Source organism: Dipodomys merriami, unplaced genomic scaffold (genome assembly GCF_024711535.1).
Source record: "Dipodomys merriami isolate MVZ:Mamm:240054 unplaced genomic scaffold, mDipMer1.0.p SCAF_8, whole genome shotgun sequence".
Classification (NCBI taxonomy): Eukaryota; Metazoa; Chordata; class Mammalia; order Rodentia; family Heteromyidae; genus Dipodomys; species Dipodomys merriami.
Window position 1 is genome coordinate 21,720,062 of NW_027206401.1, and position 22,173 is coordinate 21,742,234.

Below are 22,173 nucleotides of genomic sequence, written 5' to 3' on the forward strand. Positions count from 1 at the left end.
GTCTCACATAAAGCTTTTGAAATGTAGTATGTGACTTGATATACAGAAAGTAAAGAGAATCAAATAAATACCCAAACAAGAGGTGACCAATGCCAAAGTCAGCTTCGCCAAGATAGAAAGACAGAACTTTAATTATCCTTACCTATTTATATATTTATCTCTCATTTGTTCTAAAAAGGAAGAGCTGATGAGATGACTCACTACACTGTGAAAGAAGTGCTTTTTAGTTCTATCTTCAGAATCTGGAACATCATTTGCAGGACTCATAGTTGGCATAGTGCTGAGTTGACCATATTCACATGGAAGAAACATTTATCCCTTCTTTAGAGGTCCACTAACATCGGTGACCAGGAGCTGACAAATCAAAGATCATGCCCAAGTTTCCTGGCCTGAGATGGAGGAAGATCAGCTAGTACATATGGTTCTGTGAGTAAGAACTGAGATTAGACTCAACTATCAAACAACCAGTAAAGTCATTGGAGAGAACCATCCTGTATAACTAAAGGACTAGTCGAAGGTATTTTCTCTGTTTACCCAATACTTAGTAACCATAAAGGAATATCAGAGTCTTGTCCCTACTTTTCATTTGAGTTCCATGACTACCTTGGTCTACTTATAACAATTGCCACTTAGTGAGCATTCATTTGTATGTGTGTTGCATTAGACATTGGAGTGAATAGCTTCATTAAATAGTAGGGAAATTCCAGTGAATGCATCCTTTTAGGTGGAACTGGGAAGATGCCTGGACTTAACCTGGCTCTTTAATCTTCCCTCTGTCTATAGGAAATATGGTACCTATCTGTGTACAATACTTTGCATGTAAAATGTTTCAATGATGTGTGCTTCTTGAATAGCATTAAAAGATTTTTATAATGTTACACTCAATTAAAAAAGCTGCTAAAGCAACTCCCCATCTAGTGAGCTGAGTTAATTCATTGATGGTATCAGGGACGCTATTTGCAGACCATCCCCTGGGATGAACTCAGTGGCTAAGCATGTGGCCCCAGAGATGTATTTACTCTGCTTGATTTGCACTGGTGATTACTTTCCTGAAAGAATGCAACTCCAGGCCAATATGGAACAGGCAGTGTTCATATTGTCTTTCCTTCTCAACAGAGATTAAAGAGAAGCTGGATGTTGATGGCCACATCACACAGCTTAACGGAGGCCTTCCAAATGAGGTCATGTCTTGCCTTCACCAGGTGAAAGAAGCAACAGATACTTCTAGGAAATGAAAAGGGTTTCTGGGACTGGCTGTGCTATTGAGCACCTTGTGAGTCTCCTGTTGTGGTGCTCTGTTTAATGAGTTACAACTTGGAGCTGATGTTTCTAGGTATCTAGAGGACAAGGAAGATGTCTCTTATTGACAGTCATCTCTGTTTTGTTTTGTTTGGAAAAGGAACCTGCCTAGTGTGTGATCTTTCACCTTGAGAAGATGAGATCATTTCTGAAGGTCAGTGAATTCTGAAGTCGAGATAGAAGCTGGCAATGGGTCTCTGTTATGGGTGCCTCACTTTTGAGAACTAAATAAGACAACACTGCCAGATCAGATAGACAAAATTACCTCAAGAGTCTGGGGGAGACTGCTCTGTGTGTGTGTGTGTGTGTGTGTGTGTGTGTGTGTGTGTGTGTGTGTGTATGCGTGCACACACATGCACGCATGTGTGTGGGCATGCCTGTGCATATGTTCTGGATCAATATGAAAATTAATTGAACAAAAGAAGGAAGGGAAACTGGAACAAGCAGAATTGATTGTGTTTGTATAATAAATTTGGTCTAATTTTGTTTACATTAAAATAGTGTCATTGTTCTATATTGCATATGGTTTACTTGCTATGGTTTACTTTCATTTAAAGTTTTTGTTAAATGATTTTTTTAAACTTTACTCTAGGCAGAGAACACTCATAAAGCAATAAAAGTTAAAATTTAAAGGTATATTTTAGGGGTAATGTGGGTCTATCAGTGAACTTCAGGGAACACAATTAAATTCATGTGTAAAATATAATGAATACAATGCAGGCATGTTTTTGTTTTGTTGTATTTTATTTTTGGCAGTACTGGGGTTTGAACTCAGGGCCTCATACTTGCTAGGCACGTACTCTACTAGAACCATGCCTCTAGCTGTTTTCTGTACTGGTTATCTTTGAGATAGTATATCACTCTTTTTTTTTTCTCTTTGCTTGGTCCTGTGTCTGGATCTCAATTCACTTATTCTACACTTCTGACCCAAGTTGGGGTGACAAGCATATGCTGTCACACCCAGATTCTTCTGTTGAGATGGCATCTCACAAACTTTTCTCCCTAGCCTGGAACTCAGATTCTCCAATCTTAGCCTTCCATGCAGCTGAGATAAAAGGGATGTGTCACAAAACACAGCTGTTGGTGGAGAAGTTATCTTCACCATATCTTCATAAACATCCAGGCTGGCCTTAAAATGCAATCCTCCCAATCTCAGCCTCCCAAATAACTGGGATTATGGGCATGAGATAGTGGAGTTCACGTACAGGCAGGATATCACTGTGTGAGGGGGAGAATCACCAAAAGACATGACATTCATGAAGGTCTTCGTGGATTAAAAAAGTGAGAATCACTGATATCTTGTTTTATATTATAGAATGTCATCAATTCTTCCTCATGGAATGAAATAGAAACCCATCCAAATCTAGTTCTTAAATCAATAGTCATTAATGGGAATTTTATGGAATCATAGCTAAGTATACTATGTGCCACACAAGAGATCTGAGATAAATGGAAATAATAGAGTTTGTAAGTCTTCAAAACAAAATTATGTACTTTCTCTCAAAACTTAAAAAATGTTCTTCTTCAAAGAAGATGCTGATTTCCAAACAAGATGAAATCTTGTGTACCATTAACCTTTTCCTCTCCCCAGAAATACAGATTCGACGAAAAAGAATCAGAATTCTAGTCATAAGCTTTTATTTTTTACACTTGAAGAACTGAAAGCTTTCTCTGTTTGTTATTTTCTGAAGGAGGGGGTTTCCTGTGTGTCTTTCTCAAGCTCTGGGGATCCCCTCATCTTCTGTGTCCTGGACCATATGTGTGTGTGTGTGTGTGTGTGTGTATACATACATACTATATATATATATATATATATATATATATACATATATATATATACATATAGTGAATATCCTTTGAGTCAATGAGGGCTTCTTCAGCACCATTGGTCATCTCTTGGCAGAGTGATCTGTATTTTTCCTTAACTGAATCAGGGTACTGTTTCCTGGCATTGGGGCTGACTGTAGGGCCCCTGAGGAGGAGGCAGAGAAGCTGTCTGATTTGAAGGGATGGAGGGAAGGGCTGGAACTTTAGCTGCCTTCATCAAGCTTATCATGGCTGCAATTCTATCTCCAGCAATGTCTCAACTTTGAGATTCTCTGCTCTTCTAATATTTATACCTTTTAAAAAGCAATCTTATCTGGGAGTTCTAAAATTAATCTAATAGTTTAGCTCTAGTGTCAGGAAATGGCTGTGCAAATAAACCTTGAGGGATGGGGTTGTTTGGTAGGTGGATGAAAGCCCAGTGGGTAATAGTTGGGGCTCTGTTGGCGTGAAAGGTAGACATGGCCTCCTGGATTTTCCCCTTCAATAGCTTTGACTCTACTTGGTCTACAAGTGAAGGGCTCAGTGAGTGTACTTTCAGCCCACAGTCCCTGCAATGCCAGTAATGACCACTAGGGAAGTGAACCTGCTTGTCATTTGCATTCATAAGGAAATCCCAAAATGTATGTATCAGTTTGCTCAAAACATTGAGGAAGAAAGATAGATTCTTCTATTATTATGCTGAGATCTTGAGCTCTAAAAAAGAATCACAAATGGTGTTTTACATGGATTATTAATGCAGAGCACTTTATTGTAGTTCAATAAAGACCTCTATGTCTCCATTACACAGACTAATGACACCTCCAGACATATTTACAGTAATTTTCCCAGCTGATATAGTTTAATTAATGATATAAGGACATAATTACATGTTTCAGTGATATTTCACATATTTACAGGAACTGCTGTAACTAGCTTAATTAGAGTAATTATGTAAATAGCTGATAATGCACAACAAATTACAGAAAAGAAATCTCCTATAGACTGGTGTGTTCAGCTTCTAAGCAAGCTTATAAAAAAAGAAAACATGTACATCTGGGGTTTCAATTTAAGACTATCTGGCCTCCCAATTTTGTTACTCCTAATCAGGCAGAACATAACTGTTGGAGGTTTAACAGTTAAATTTCTTCCTTTTCTAAATTCTGCTGTAGACCTCCTGTCAGTTGTTATTCTATAAAATTGCTCACTTTGCCTCGCCACTGGCTTGAGTTTCATGATGAGTTTTGTGTCATGTTGGGTAATGATATTGCATTCGCTGTGAACTAGAGAGTGTTGCTTAGGGAACACACCTAACATGACACCTCACACCTCTCTTTCATTTCCTTTCTTTGTCTTTTCTTTAACTGATATCTTCTGTTTCCATCGTGCTCATGCACAAAGATGTTTCTTTGGGCCAGCCCTCTTGCTGCTCTTTCTTTCTGTACTTTGGTAAGTATTTGTAGAGCCTGTTGGTGCTCTACTGTGGAGTTCTAACTCTGGTTGCCTACAAATCAAGTTGCCTTTCCCCTTCAACTGATTAACCTTGAGTCTCTAGGAGGAAGTAAGAGCCCCCATTTAAGGCGAAATAATGTCCCTCCTTCATCAGCTGGCCTATCTCCATTGACTGACATCTGGCACACCTCTTCCTTCCTTTGCTCTTTCAGACAACTGGATCCAGGTCACTGTTCTTGTGTAAGAAAGCCTAAGGAAATTCCACTGTGCCAAAAGAAATATTAACCTTCGGGTCAAATTTTAATTATACTTTGCTCGAATTAATGACTCTCATAAGCTTGTATGTTCATCCTCTGCCTCACTTTTCAGTCTTTCACTTGACCAAACTCATGTCCCCTCATCACCCAGCATGAGACCTCTTCTTCAGTCAGGCCAGACTCTTGGCCTTACCATGAACACCACTCTGGGCCTGTGTGCCTTTCCTTTCTTTGCTCTCTCTTGAGACTGGAATGGACCCAGTTTTTAAGGGAACTTGTTAAGCTTACCTCCTGTGAAGCCTTTGATCACTGAGCTCATTGATTTTTCTCTTCCAGGACAATGTCTGAATCATGGGAATCTATGAAACCTTACTGTGGTGGATTGTGTGGCAACCTCTTCTTCTGCATGGATGGAAGGCATTTTATCTGGGTTTGATGCTTTTGTAGCCCCTACCAATGCCTGTCATGGTGTTGGATGCCTGTAAGATAAGCAGCAATTTCTCATGCATGAATTCAAGTATATTTAATCAGAATCTTTGCCTGTGGATGCACAGGGTAGGTACACACAACTCTAGGAGGCCCCATCCAAAGTCAACTTTACTCTTATAAGATAGCAGCTCCCTTTTTTGCCAGTTCCTCTTGATGATATCTTCCAGATATCTATATCCTTTACCAATTGGTCTAATCTTGCTGAGAACTGGAATTAATAATACATCTCCACAATAATTTCTTTAAAGGAATTCATAGTCTATTAGAAGATTCAACTACATACATAAATAATCACTAAATCCTGTGATATATGTAAAGATAAAAGAAGGCAGGAATAACAGAAGTAATACAAAGGCAGGAAGTTATATTTAAATTGTAGAATTAACCAGACTAATATGTTAGAGCTGGAGAAAATACCAATACCACTCCTAGGTTTCTGGCTCTGTTGGCATTAACACAGCTTGTCAGAGTGGACAGGGAATTCTATATAATAAGGATGAAAGTGTTTAGGAGGCAAAAATCATGCTTTCAGATGTGTGACTTTTGAGAGATGCTGTAAAGCATTGATTTCATAGAATGCAATCATGCTGAAAAATGGAAAACTGAGAGCTATTAACAGATTGAGTAGTGGCTATGTGGAGATTTTGAGCTCTCAAGAGTGCATAGGGTGCCAAGTGGAGGGCCAGCAACAGAATTTCTAGGCGGAGAAAGGAACAATTCGTAAAGAACAGAATATGGGGTAGAAAAGCCCCAGAGGTTCAGGTGCCACAGGCTATGAGTTATGATAACTGAACAGGAGCTCTTTGAAGATCCCATTACAACAAATCCCCAGGCCGATCTCTAGCAGGAACACACATGTCAATTTAAGCATGACATTTTCTTTACCTATGGAATAGATGGCCTAGCATTTTCTTGCAAAACCTTTACATTCTTATTAGTGTAAGTTATTATGATTAATGGAAAATTTAAGTCAAACAGGAGACACTTGCATGTAGAAGGTAGGCTGTGATGTAAGAACTACAGTAAGGTGAGATTATCAGGACTCAGTGTGGACAGGAAGGCAGCAGAATTGCTCAACTGCTCCTATGGCCAACTTCATGTTGTAGAAGCTTGTGCCTGGCATCCTTCTTAATGCAAGGAACCCACGTTCTCCATCCCCTTCCATTTTGATGTACTTTTTCTCAGCTCTTCTCTATTCTACTCCAAGTCCATTTTAGATGTTTACCCAAGCATTGTTTTAAGAGTTTCTTACAAATAATTTTAAGTACCTTCTATTTATGATTTTGAAATTTTATCTCCAGTCTGAATCAGCCTTTTGACCTCCAGACTCTCATGGCTAAATGTCTGATCAGCAACCTTTCTTTCTAATTTAGCTCCTTCCAAGTCTTTCCTTCCCTGGCATTGGTAACTCATAAAACTCAGGCATCATCCTTCACAATGACAAAATCATAATGAAGTATTTTACAAAAAAATAACCTTAGGTGTTATTCTTATTTATCTTCATAATTCATTAAGAAATTTTTTTTGGCTTCACCTTTCAATAATATTCAGAATCTGACCACATTTCGTCACCTCTATTGCTACCACTATTTGCTAGTTTTTACTGTCTCCGTTGTTCTAATTGGCTATCTTTAGTCTATTCTTCCCTGTAGCACTTTTGCACCTTTCATCTTCCCATTGATTTTGCTCAGAGCATGTCTACCACTGTAGCTTCTCTGCTGATCCTAGAAGAGATTAAGCCTACTCTTATTACATAGAGCCCTTGCACTTCCTTCTGCCTGGATGCCCCTCCCTTTGTTCACACAATTTGCTTCTATACTTCCTTTGAGGTCTTCATTTACATTTCCTTTTGCAGTGAGACTTTTCTGTGCATACCATCTCCACATTCCCAGCACCTTTGGGACTTAACTTCTCTCATATATATATATATATATATATATATATATATATATATATATATATTACATTTATATATATTCATATAATGTATGTAGTGTGTGCTTATTTGTCTTTGTTATTGTTTCCTTTTCCCCTAGAATATAAGCTTTATATTTGCTATATATCCACATGCATAAAACATGGAGAACTGCAAATGGTTTGGACTCAAATGATTAACAGATAATGTAACAAGTCCAGGTATAGAATAAAGCCACAAAGACAAAATAAAGCATCCTATTAAAAGTATAAGGTTAGTTACGTAAGTGCCATTATAGTAAGCATTATTATATTTCACATCAGTGGAGAATGATAGGCAAGAGCTTGCATTGACTAATGTATTGAGAAAGAGAAAATAAATTTTGTATCCTAAACGTTCAAATACCAAGTTCTTTTATGGTGAACATAAATAGAAGAAAGTAAGACTATAACCAATGTCATCATTTTGTCTTAATTATCTTGGCAAAATATTGATCCATTTTCCAAAGGACACAATTTAACCCCTTAGGATCAAGAGACTGATTTTTTTTAAAAAAAAGAGAAAAACAGAGAGACAGGATCCAAGATTCAAGAACAGTCTATTAGACTGTACAGTCTATACATTTTGCTGTTTAAGTAAAATGCAGCATTTGACTTTGAAAACTGGTAACAGGAAAGGAAAATAGATATTATGAAAATAGATATTTTAGAAAGATAACATGAAGACATGTTTTCTTTCTTCAGTTTTTTTCCCTTTGTACTATTTCTATCTCTCATTTGCTTATACAGCAGAGGTCCTAGGTTCTGGGATTGAGAATCAGTGTTCTGATGCCAAGGGCCTCCTAACGGCAGAAACTGAAGTAAAATATTGAACACAGTAACTAAAGAGGCTGTTATTTCATCATGAGTTTTGTAACTCTGTAGAAGATACTTGAGGAAATTAGTATCTTATACATAGATGTGTATGTTTTATTTCTTCAACAGGATTTTGTAAGAGAAAGTTTTTTTTTAAAGAAAAGTATGTTCCTAAATTTTTTTTATCCATATATAGACACATATGCATTTCCTTGAAGCCATTCACAATAAACTTCCTTCATAAACACGTTAACTTACAGTGCTTTCTTTCATTAAATAAAAACTGGCAAGTTGTCTCTATATGCTGCTTTCTTCTTTTCAAAGCAGCTATTGGAAAAGAACTAAGATGAACAGTAAGCAACATAAAGAATAATTTATTAGAGCACTTTAGTTAGAAGCTGAATGAAGAGTTGCTCTGAGTCATATAATAGGGCATGTATTAGTCTCAACTTCACACATCAGATTATTGTTCACTAGCATATAGTATTAGTTTTATTGTTGTAAGTGTAAATAATTTTTATGTGTCTTATCAAATCAACATCTGTTCAACTGCTTCTCCATAACTTTATTGTTGGCTAGAATTAATTTACAACACAAGCATAGGACAAATTTTAAAACTATGTTGTTGTTTTGGGAAAATATGGTTGACCTTTAGCCAACTAGGCACCTAGAAGTTATATCTTTTAGATGTTAATTAATTCAATATTTTTTCCTCCTACCTCATGAGTCAGTTCAAATTACAAAAAAAAATAAAATGTGCTTTTTTCCTCATTTTTATACTATGCTTCATAACACTCTGAACTTTGAACTTCTTATCTATGATGGAGAAGAATAGATTTAGAAACAATGACCTTCCTTAATGTAAAAATAGTAAGTAGGACTATATTTGAAAATGTTTCTAGGTAGAGAATATACATACAATGGTTATGTCTGTTACAATCTTTCCCAAATCACTGTAATCTTCTCTCTTTTTTTCTTTTTTCTTCCTCTCCTTGTCTTCGTCTCCTTCTTCTTTACATATCTATACCTGAAAGGAATGTAAAGTTTTGTGTCCTGTTGTCTGAGTTTGTTTTGAAGCAGGCATTCTGCCTGTCTTCTTTCATGTTACCCTACTTTTTTGCCCCACTTTTCAAGTGCTTAACACAACTGATATCTGACTCAGAAAAAAAAATCACTCTCCCTTCTAAGTAAACATTAGTACACTTTTTTCTGTCTTATGTTATGACTCTTGTAAATACTTATTCATTCATCAGCATCTGTGCTGAATACTGGCAGTTCAGAGATTAAATAATACTAGAGGCTTGTGCTCAAGGAGATAGCAATTGGGAAGCTGATGCTTATAATGAACTTTAGTATGTGTGATTATAGTCTCTTGATGACAGTGTTTATAAGAAAGCATCAACAAAGGTTCTCACAAAGGAGGAAAAAGGAGCTGGTACTGGTAGAAGACTATCAGAAAGAACTCCAAAGAACATTTCTCAAGAAGGAACTTGCATGAGGAAGCAACATGGAAGCATGAAGTATCTACAGAAATAGAGAGCATCATTGACCAAGCTAGACATGGTACAATGGAAAGGGGTAGAGAGTGTAGAGATGCAGAGCACAGGGCTCATCTAAAGCAGAGGTTATTACCTCCTTTGACTAGTGGATCCTATGCACAGATGTTGGCCCATTGTTGCCAAGTCTTCCATTTTCTTTTTGTTAACAAGAAGATAGAAATTCTGTAAGATGGCCAAACAAAATTCCTTTCCAACAAAACATGTTTTAACATGAATGGGTCCACAGAACTCCCGCTAGTGGTATGCTCTGAAGAGTTACAGAGCTAGTAGAAAGTAGTAGAAGGAAAAGATGGAGAGGTAGGTTGGTGATAATTTACAATATATTGACAGTCTGGATTTATTCCAGACACATTAGAGAAAGATAAAAGAGTTTCAGCTAGAAAACACTCTTATAGTTGGGTTTATTATACATTCTTAAAATATTCATAGCACTTAAACTTTTTCTTTTCTTTCTTTTTTTGTTGTTGTTAGTCCTGGTGTTTGAACTTTGGTCTTGGGCACTGTCCCTCAGCTCTTCAGTTCAAGGCTAGCGCTCTACCACTTGAGCCACAGTGCCACTTCCAGTTTTCTGGTGTTTTACTGGAGATAAGAGTTTCACGGACTTTCCAGCCCAGGTTGGCTTTGAACGTAATAATCAGATCTCAGCTTCCTGGGTAGCTAGGATTACAGGTGTGAGCCAGCTGCTTAAACTTTCTATTTAAAAAACTGGACATAGACGTTATTTTATTATTTATTTATTTATTTATTTTTTGCCAGTCCTGGAGCTTGAACTCAGGCCTGTGCACTATCCCTAAGCTTCTTTTGCTCTAGGCTAGCACTCTACCACTTGAGCCACAATGCCATTTCTGGCTCTTTCTGTTTAAGTGGTACTTAGGAACCAAACCCAGAGTTTCATGCATGCTAAGCAAGCACTCTACCACTAAGCTATATTCTCAGCCCCTTGAATATAGATTTTATAAGGTCTCTTCACAGAAGCAGTATGCATAAGAGTAGCTCCAAGACCTGCCTGAAGTTATAACTGGGATTAATCAAGCACTCATGAATGAAGTGATCCGTAGTTCAGCTTTGTTACCATCCCACCATACTACCACCATCGGGTGTGTTTACAAATGTGCTCAGGGAAGCTGAGTACTGAGTATTAACCAGACTGCCATAGTCTTCCATGCTGAGTCTTAAATAAAAGTCAACCTTAATTTAAGAAAAAATAGCTTTAGGGGTTTGATGTATATAGTTCATTGTTAGAGTCTAGCATATATTAGCTCCTGGGTTTAATCCTCAGCACTGCGAAATCAAAACAAAACTTGACATGCACAAGTAAAATAAGTATATCAGGATGCATCTTAAGGATGCATTTCCATTTTTATACAGCACTGGAACAGGTGTGAGGAGATCTTATGTCAAAGGATGTGATAAAGCTGTGTAGTTCACGGTCTACCTGTCCTTATGGCCATGTCTACTGGCGCTGCTTTGTCTGCACTAGGCTATCACCACCCTTCCCTTCTTTACTCACCAGGGCCTGAGAATGAGTGGGCGTGAAGGAAAAACATCATTATTTTCCACCAAAGCTTTAGGGCAGGGGCAATGCCTGCTCTAGCTTCTCACATCATCAGTGGCAGGCCTAAGGCAGAGCTCAGCATGTTTGTGAGCATTCTAATGGGGACTGTGATGATTTAGTCTTGTGCACGGAGGAACATGTCTTTGGAGTGACAGCTCATGTTCCAGGACAGAAACACTATGTAAAAGAAATGGACCTCCTATCCCCCACCCCACTGCAGCTTTGAGCAGGGGTCTCTGACTTTATACAGGTCCCAGCCCAGCTTGGGGTCAAAAGTTGAAACTAATGACTAAAACTGGAATCTGAACTTTCAGTCATGATGGGTCTTAAAACTAGGACACACGTCTCCTTACCAGTGAAAATGTCATCTCAAACTTCTACCAGCCAGAGGAAAAGAAAGCAGAAAAGCCATTTAAAAGTGAAACTCGAATCCCTTCTTGGCTTTTTGGCTTAGATCACATGCAATGTCTGTCCTCCTCCATTTAATATTGGATATTGCCTCTCCAGACAATATATTAAATGACTTTTTGGAGCAAAAAGATGTAATAGGAGCTTGATCTGTCCACAACATGGACCAATTTGGTATTGCAGGATCTCTAAGCACTTTACCCCTTGAGCAATAGCTCCACTTCCAGTTTTCCGGTGTAGGAGAAAGCTATTGATAGCTTCTATCATTATTATTATTATGTTATTTTTGTTGGTCCTGGGGCTTGAATTCTGGGCCTAAGTGCTGTCCCTCAGCTCTTCAGTTCAAGGCTAGCACTCTACCACTTGAGCAACAGCTCCACTTCCAGTTTTCTGGTGGTTAAAGATAAGAGTCTCATAGACATTCTTGCCCAGGTTGGCATTGAACCACATTCTCAGATCTCAGCCTCCTGAGGATCTGGGCCACCAGTGCCCAGACTTATTATTATTATTATTATTATTATTATTATTATTATTATTATTATTATTATTATTATTATTATTTGTCGGTCGTGGGGCTTGAAGTCTGGGCTTGGGTGCTATCCCTGTGTTCTTCAGCTCAAGGCAAGCACTCTACCGCTTGAGCCACAGCGCCACTTCCGGTTTTCTAGTGGTTAATTGGAGATAAGAATCTCATGGACTTTTCTGCCTGGGCTGGCTTTGAACCATGATCTTCAGATCTCAGCCTCCTTCATAGCTAGACGTGAGCCACCGGTGCCCGGCAACTATTATTATTTTTAAGTGGTTAAAGATTGTACTTGCAAAAAAAAATTACGATTTCCTTAAACACTCTTTTAATTAGAACAAAGTCCTCATATTAGAAAACTAAACCATCTAGTAGGTAGCCTTCAATTGGACTTTTCCTTATATTATTTTCTGAGGAGTGATATACATAATTAATGTCTCTGCAGTGTAATTCAGATTGGGGAAAGTGAAAATGAAAACAATTTTAAAAATACCTGAAGCAGTAGAAAATTCCTGGCCTATTGGTCCTTCGGCGTGGTGCACATTGGTGGTCAAAGACACAGCCAAATTAACTCACAGATGTTGTCCATATACACCTACGTCTTCCATTCCCACTTTCACCCAAAAAGGGGAAAAAAAAGATATCCATATGCAAGGGGAACTTTGGGACTCAACTTTCATGGTTTGTCAACTTCCCTGTTCTAACTTTCACTACTTTCATTATCAGTATCAAAGGCCATATGTTCTTGACTCAATTTGGCTCCTTCCATTCTAGCATTTTTCTTTATTAAAAGTGATTCTTTGCAACTTTTCTTTGATTATTGGGTGTCAGCTCTCAACTCTTTTCTTCTCCAGTGCATTTGATCCTCTCCCTAAACCCTACGGAAAGTTCTGGGTCATCCATTTAAAATACAAGGGCCTGCCTTTCCTCAGTCTTTCTGAGAGAGGTGGGCCCTCTACTGTTGCCTTTTGGTATGACTCTTGGAACTAGAAAATTCTGGTGGCAGAGCATAGCTAAAATTGATAAAACGAAGGATAGCAACGGGTGCTAAACATTTAAAATTAAACCTATTAACAAAATAGAGACTTTAAATATTGTTTTTTTTGTTTTCATTGCACAAAGAGCACTGGCATGGGAAGAGGGGCAGAAAAAGCAGCTGAGAAGTCTTGTGTGTTCAGAACAGGCTCAGAGGCGATGTGCTCTGAGCACGGCTGTGCATTAGACCACCTGAGAGCTTTTATAAATCATTAGGGCCCACACTCTGCCTCCAGAAATTCTGATTTAATTGGTCTGAGATGAAGCCCACGTGTGAGGATTCTTTTCAAACTCCACCAAAGGATTAGAATATATTGAGGATGAAAACTGTGGTTTGTTCATTTGTTTATTAAATTGTCATTATACAGGTGATGTACAGAGGGGTTACAATTATATAAGTCAGGGAATGAGTACATTTCTTTTTTGGATAATGTCACCGCTTCTCTCACTCTTGGTTTATTTAGTTTCTTATTTCTCAGAGCTGTTTCATTTGTTGTTGTTGCTTTGTTTAAAAAATCTTTTCAGCAAACTAAGAGATTCTTTTGTTAGATTTCTTACAAAGGAGAAGATTCCTCATAAAAATGTTTTTAAAGTGTCTCCAGAAATTCACTTATTTATTTTGTATGTATGTATGTATGTACGTATGTATGTACGTATGTATGTATGTATGTATGTATGTATGTATGTATGTATGTATGTATATATGTATGTATGTATTTTTTGTGCCCATTGTGGGACTTAACTAAGGACCTGGACACTGTCTCTGTTTGTTCAAGTCTGGTGCTCTGACACTTGAACCGCAGATCCATTTCTGGTGTTTTTTGGTGGTTAATGAAGACTTTCCTTTCACAGACATTCCTGCTTGGCTAGCTTTGAACCATAATCTTGAGATCTCAATCTTCTAAATAGTTAGTATTACAGGCATGAACCACCAGCAACCCACTTCCAGAAGTAAAATTTCTGGAATTCACATAGGAAAGTGACAAAGTTAAAAAAAAAAAACCTCTTCCTGATTTTTTTTGTATTTTCAATAAAATATGTACAGAGAACCAGATTAACACAATCCCAGTCAGAATATTGCTCTCCCTTGCTTAGAGCTACTTTAATTGTCAACTCTAGGAGGAAAATCACAGTGAGTAGATCACAGGAGTTTGTAGGAATTCAGTGTAGCATTGCCTGTGCAGCCCCATCCCTTAGTGTAGCAGTCCACAGTTGGGAAGTTCTCAAAGTTAAAGTTGGTATTGGTAAAAGAAGCTTTACTGAGAAGCAGCTGTAGTCAGTGTCACTTAACTTGTCTCCTTACAGAAAATTCTATAAGACATCAGAAAGTCAACTTCTGATTTTTGATGCATAGCTAAAGGGTTTAACTAAATTTAACTATTATTTTACTGCCAAAGTATGTTCATACTAATATGACTAGGCTATGACAGCTCATATGATGAGAGAGGAATCAGCTAAAGTCTATTTTCTTCTTAGACTCCTGAACCAGTGCTGACTATGTGTGGACAGAGATGCAAGTTGTTTTTTCTCCTCTAAAAATTTCTTGGTAACAATTTGGAAGGTAATAACAATGGAGAGCATAGTGTTTTAAACTTCTTCTTGCCTTCTTCCAATTCTATTCTCACATCTTGACCCCTAGAAATCTTGTCTAACTGGTAAATTTGAATTTTCTCCCCTTAGGCTTGAGAGTTTAGTAATGAGAAGTGTGGGCACCATTTTCCAAAAGTGTGTCTTCCAATTAGCTTAACTTCTCTGGGCTTCATAGAATTATGAGGATTCAGCATACAGGTACTCTATATTATAGCTATTACTTAATAGTTTCTTGTAAGCCTTTTCAACTAAAAGACTAAATAATATAAACACCTTTATTGTTTAAAGGGTGATGTTGTATATTTTCAGTGATGAAATAGGATTTGAGGACTGAATATTACATATTACATCAAAAATTCTATTTCTCTTCTTAGGTTCCAGATTGAATCAATTTAGTTAGATATATTCAAATGTATTCAGCAGGTATATGTAGAAACAAAGAATGGGGGAAATGCAGTTATTTACTGGAAGATGGTATCAAGTAGCCACACAAGATATTATGTATCTCAAGGGTATACAAAAGTTAGAAATGATTTCTATGTTGGTTTACTGTATGTGTGGTTCTTCATATACGAAGAAGTCCCTAAGATGGACATTTCAGTGAGTGTGATCAAGACAATGTCTCTTGGCCTGAAGCACCTTCAAGTATGATGTTGAAGAAGAAGAGATACACCATTTTAAGTGCCTCTTCCCCCACCTCCCACATTCCTGTGAAAAGTAACCAGCTAATGATGTGCTAAGCTTGGAGGAATTATCTGTGATGACCAATTGTCACCACCCACCTGCTATTTGGCAGGCTAGGTGCTGGGAATGCAACCTGAGTAGAAGCAGACCTGGCCTGACCTGCCAGAGCTTGCCATCCAGGAAGGAAGACAGACATTCATTCACCAAATGATCAATTGGACAAGTGTAAAATTATACCTGTGACATATCCCACAAAAGGAAAGTGCAAGGTACAATGAGAGTCTAGGATTAAGAACTTGACCTGCCTAGAGAGGTCAGATAAAAAGCTTGGCCTAAAAAAGTCACAGTTGTGCTGAGGACAGATGGATGAGTAGTCATTGATGAGGTGAAAGGGAAGGAATGATGATCCTAAGCAGAAGGAACAGAAAGCACAGAAGTCTTGTTGCAGGAGGAAGCAAAGCCAGGAAAGGGAATTGAAAGACACCCAGGTGGTTAGGCCTGTGACAGAGTGTATTGAATTATTCTCCGATAGATTGAGCCAGTGGTGTGTTGGAGCTGGCTCACAATTTACTTCTCAGAGCCAGTTCCACATGCGTGTCTTCCCAACTTCACACTGAGTGGCATTAAGTTTGTAGCTTGAAAGTGGCAAAGATGAGCATACTTGCACCCAAAAAATGGACCAACTTCTTCACCCTCCAGAGCCAGAAAACCAGTATATCTCTTGACTGGACTATGTGATGCTATGTCTAATTCCAAAAATCGAACGGATGATTCTGGGTCTGGGATTTGAAGCAAGCAAGAAATATGGGAGAAAAAAAAAAGACACTAAGACTTCCTGTGATTATCATGCTGCCATAGCAAACTAAAGAGGGATGAAAAAAATGTGACTTTGCATTCTGACTTTCCACTCCCTTCCCCTTTTCTTCTATTTTCTGTCCTCTCCCTCTGTCCTGTCCTCAAATATTACAGGAACTGAGGTGGGAGGGTTGGACCTTTTGCTGTGGGAGCCCTAGAAGAGATTTACCCGAAGGCAAGAGTTGAGAACAGTGAAGTCTAATGCTGAAATTCAAGTTGCTTTCTTTTCTGTTCCTGATATTGGTGCTACTTTGGGAAATGAAAGAAGATGGGTGAAGGCCTAATGGTGGATCGTGACATGGTGGTGAAGGTAAAGTTGTGTGGGCAGATGACAGTAAGCAGAGCCCCAGAAGGCAGATTGCATACAGAATATGTGGAAGGAACACAGGTGATAAGTAACCATGAGGAAGAAGATGCTGTCTCTAGACCTTAGAGTAAGTGCTAGGCTTTCCACAGCATGGGGTGTTTCAGCCATGGTCTTTGTGGAAACAGAAAGAACAGAAAGGAAAAGAGAAGGAAAAGGAAGGGAAAGGAAGGAAGATTTCTAGATGTTTAAAATTATAATTTGTGCTTACTTTGGACAATAGGTCTTTTATGTTTTTAGTTTGCGTGTATATTTTTAAGCAGATTTCATATCTCTGCGAACCAAAGGTCTTGGGTCTTGGGTTTAGTATTCTGTGTCATTTTGCAGAAATACGATTTTCCTCCATCACTGCAAGTGTCTTATAGTTGGAGATCTATCTGAATCGCCCTTTTAGACTGCAATTCACTGTCTTGCAGAGTTGTTGAGATTTTATTTTTCCCGTTTAGGCTCCTTGGTGTAATTAGAGTGAGCTGCTCTGCCCTGCTCTCCTCCCTCAAGTCTGGAACCCTGGATGCAGGCATGTTACTTCAGGCCTTCTTCCCATTTATCTTCTCAGTGCTGTTACAAACCTGCTTTCTTGGGCCCAGAGGGAAATGGAACCTCTGCTGGTCTCCAGTTCCTCAGCCTCTCTTAGCCCAGAATTCCTGTGTAGACTTTGAAGACAAGATTCAATGTATTACTTCAGCCATTATGTGTGTGTGTGTGTGTGTGTGTGTGTGTGTGTGTGTGTGTGTGTGTGTGTGTGTGTGTGTGTGTGATCTATCTATCTATCTATCTATCTATCTATCTATCTATCTATCTATCTATCTATCTATCTATCTATCTATCTATCTACCTACCTACCTACCTACCTACCTATTTATCAAGCTGCTGAAGGGATAGAGTAAAAGTTGAGCTATTATTGGGAAAAGATCTGGCCAGGTCAAATTCAACAGAATTTTTCCTCAGATTACCCTAGGCTTCATTGTCAGTCCCTTTCCCATCCCCAAAGACCTACTTAATTCATTCACACCAAGGTATATGACTTAATAAGCCTTATAATGAGACTAAGAAGACTTCATTGATTATTGCTTTTAGAGCTATTTGTGTTTCATCAGAGGAAAAGAATTTTGCTAAAAGAAGCCCACTGTTGATGGACACAGAAAATCTGTTTGCAAAGTGGCATTTGGTGATGTTTTTGAGATTATTTATCCCACTTGAGGAGCTGGCTCCTCCTGGAGACTGAGTAGGAGCAGAAAGAGACTGAGGGCTTTGGGATGGAAAGGTCCCATTGCAATTCATCTAGCACTGATGGATAAAGCCATTCTTGGTGACTATATTTAATAACAATATCATATTCTTAAAAAACATTGGAGGCATGGTTTTCCTTTTTCAGAACGAGACTGAAAAGGCAAAAAAACTCTCTTAAATGGGTTGAGAGAAAGAAGTTAGTGGCTCCCATTCAGCTTCACTGGCCCCAGTGTTTATCTTATAAAGCCCTGGAACAAATCTATCTAAAGGGGAAAAATAACCACCAAGACACACTTACAGCCCACGTCTGTCTTTCATGAGACCCACAGGCCCCAGGGCTTCTAACCCTTTACCTTTAAACAGATCTCATTCAACTAAGACGTATCAAAAAGCTGAAATGCGTTGCCCACAATCACCTTATCTCTGCTTGTGCACCAGCACAAGGCTCGGACAGAATACTGAGGAGAAAGTCAAATATGCATCATAAGGTCATGACTAGAGCTGGATTTGGACATTTGAGCTGCTAATTCCATAAATGAGGACTAGTGATCTGTGTAGATGGAAATGAAGGCCAATTAGACATGATTAACATGTAGATTCAAAAATAAGATAACACAGCATTTTACTCTGAGACTTTGCCAGAATAGTTTAGTAAATTAAAATGAAATGCAGTCAAGTTGAGACATCAGAAAATGAGGTTAGGCAATATTATGTAAATACCTTAAGACCTGGATAATAAATTGTTGCACTTTGGAAAGGTGGATTCTTTTGAACAACAGAATTTTCTGTGACTTATTTCATGACTCTACCCACTTTCTGAAAGGACAAAAACTAGTGGAGAAAACAGCATTTTTTTTTTTTTGTTTAGGCAAATAGCAAACCTAGGGATACATATAAAGTTGTAGAGATACCCAAAGCTTTCAAAAGTAACTGGCGTTTAGGAGTAGTTGTTTGCTTTCAACTTAAAGCTTACAAGCTCATACCTATAACCATCAGGAGGCTGAGATCTGAGGATCATGGTTCAAAGCCAGCCCTGGCAGAAAAGTCGGTGAGACTTTTTATTACCAGTTAGTCAGCAAAAAGCCAGAAGTGGAGCTGTGACTCAAATGGCAGAGCATCAGCCTTGAGGGAAAAAAATCTAAGGGGATAGAGCTCTGGTCCTGAGTTCAAGACTCAGTACCAACACACACACACACACACACACACACACACACACACAAAGGCACTAGGTTAGTTACTATAAATGAAAACTAAAGAATGAAGTATAAATTATACTTTTTGGCTATAACTGTAGGTGATTAGAAAATAGAAGTGAGGATCATAATTCCTTTTTTTTCCTTCAAACATTGTCTGTGCTCGGGTTTCATTTTAACAAAGCTTTAGGCTTGTTAGGGTGCAAATTACACCGTGCTTGAGGCCAGCAAGATTTACTTAATGACTATCTTCAAATCACTGTAGGATCTTGAGGGAGGAATGTTATTAGGGCTCGGAGCAGTAAAAGCTCTGCTCAGGGAAAGCTGCCCCAGCCCATGGCCGCAGGCTTTCATCTCAGCCCTCATAAAGTCAGCTGAATTTCACCCTTACGTTTTATAGGGACTTTCTTCTAAGGAGAGCAAAACTCAGTGCAGACATTATCTAATTCTTCCTTGTAACCTTAATGTTGGGTGGGGCTGATGTTTTATTACCTAACCCATTTTACAGATGGGCAAATAAAATAGAAATAGACTTTCCCAAGGTCAAAGAGAAACCCAAAACAGCCAGAAGGATTGCTTGTGGAGTTTCTCAATGGTTGGCCCAAAGCTTTTGTGTGCTGTCTTCAAAATCACCAGGCAAGAATTGCCCACAAGAACTGACAGGTCAGGTGGGGCCAGGTTCTGAACCAGCGGGGCTGAGTTTGCACACACACATACCCTGTGGCTTATTAATTATGTGATGATAGACAAGTCATTGGTCTTTCTGGAGTGAGTCCTTTTCTTAAAAACAGGGCAACAAAGGCTAGAGATGCAGCTCAGTGGCGTGGCACTTGCCTAGAACAGTCTCCTGGGTTTGATTCCCGGTACTGCCAAATAAACAAAAGCAACAGATTTTGGGTACAGAGGTATACAGGCTTAAAATCCTAGTCCTTTGAAGGCAGAGGGGGAGGATCAACAGCCTGGGGCATATTGGGTTTCTCTCAAAACAAACAAATAACAATGACAAAACAAAACAAAACAACTCATGGCTGTATCAGAAGAATGCGCCACATGATATGGCTGAATTTGATGAAATAGAAATTTAAGTAATATGCACAAAAAGTGATCTCCGTCACATTAGTGTCCTAGAGCTCAAGCTCTATGACTGTTATGTTACAATTCATAGATACAAATATGAATGCTAAGCACTAAATTGACTTTATTATCTAGATTTGCTTCAAAGCGTGCAGTTAAAATTGACCATCATTATTTCTACTGCAGAATGGCATGACTTCAATGCAGTAAAAGGATGCATAAATCCATGTGTCCTTGATTTTCTCTTTTATTCTAATTTCATGGACCTCATTGGACATAATCATAACTCCTGGCAGAGCCTAGAGGGAAGTCTCAGCTGTGCTCCTGAGCAAGCTTGTGTATCTAGGCACTATATGGCTCTGTCATTTTTCTTCCTTTCCCAGTTTTCCCTCTCATCAATCCGAGTTCCTCTAGCTGCCATTATACATCATCTCCACCAGACACGGTGGCTCTCACCAGGCAGGATCACCACTAGTGGGTGTGCTGGGCTCCTCACTGAGTGCATGGGCCCTGCATTCTTTGGAGCATTCAGAAGTCCAGACTGCACTGAGCATGTGTGCTCCTCTTTTATATGCGCTACCCCTCTCCCTGCAGCTCAGTGTGTATGTCCTCTGTTCACATACATAGATCTCCCATTACCAACCTTCGCATCAGAGAGGTGAATCTATTACAATTAATGAGCCTACACTGAATGTCCTTACATCTCAGAGTCCATAGCTTATTCTCGGTGCTTTATTGTCTATAGTCTTGGCTAATTATATAATGACTTGTTTCTATCATTCTAGTGTCATGCACAGTATTTTTACTGTCATAAAATCCTCTGTGATCTGTATACTGTATTTTCATCCTTCGCTTTCCATTCAACCCCTGATCTTTTATTTATTTTTATAATATTTCCATAGGTCTGCTTTTTTTTCCAGAATGCCATATGGGAATCATACAATGTGAAGTCTTATCTGATGGTTCTTTCACCTGATAGTATGCATCTAAATTTCTTCGATTTTTTTCTGTGGTTCAGTGGATTTTTTGGTAAGTTCCTAATAAATAATACTCCATTATCTATATGTACTTATTTATTCATTCAAGTCCTGAAGGACATGTTGGTAATTTCTAAATTTTGGTAATAAAGAATAAAACTGCCATAAACCTTCCTGTGTAGGTTTTTGTGTGGATTTCTACATTTCTGACTTGAAATATTGAGAGTCTTACTATGTTTGTTTGACTGTATTTGAGACTTCATAGGAAGGAATTTTCACAGAGCTTGAACAGATGAACTGAAGACATATTGTTGTAAGTACAATCTTGGCGCAAATAAAAATTCTAAAAGAACTTTTGTGTCCAAACCAGAGGGATATTAGTATATATTAGACAAGGTTTTAAAATACATTCTTATTAAATTATGAAGATAAATCAGGGTGTAATTTGTAACAATTTGTTTCAGGATACTAAAAGTACTGGAACAAAGGCATTAACATTTGCCTCCCTAGTTTGCAAATAAATAAATGCTTGTGAAACTTCCAGACTCTACTTCTGAACTAAGAGTTTGGGGTGAAATATCAGAGTTTACTCTGCATTGAAATTTGACCCCTGAAAAATATGATGTGTGTGCATGTGTGTGTGCATACTCATAGATGTATACACATTGGCTATTACTCAATGAAATAGTAACACATTGGCTATTACTCAATGAAATAGTAACACCAATCTGGACTAAAGGTATCATATAATAAGTTAATTTGTTTATTTCTTTCTAGAATTGTTTTGGTCAGTTGTGGGACCTGAGCTCCGGGCTTGGACACTGTCCTTGCACTTGTACTCTACCTGTTGACCATGGCTCTACTTCTGGTTTTCTGGTTGTTAATTAGAGATCAAAGTCTCACGGACTTTCCTGTCTGGGCTGGCTTCAAAGTGTGATCCTCAGAACTCAGCCTCCTGAGTAGCTAGGATTATAGGTGTGAGCCATGAGCACCCAGCTTCTTTCCAGAATTTTGACTAGCAAAACTTTATAATATGTACAAACAAGTTCCATAATGG

The 22,173-nt window shown here is 38.4% G+C and overlaps 1 non-coding gene across 1 annotated transcript; it reads left to right on the plus strand.

Moving 5' to 3' along the window:
* Positions 1–11,612: 11,612 nt before the first annotated feature.
* On the plus strand, positions 11,613–11,797 carry LOC138819555 (U2 spliceosomal RNA). Its single transcript, XR_011369480.1, has one exon. It is a non-coding gene; the product is annotated as a U2 spliceosomal RNA (small nuclear RNA).
* Positions 11,798–22,173: the final 10,376 nt, after the last annotated feature.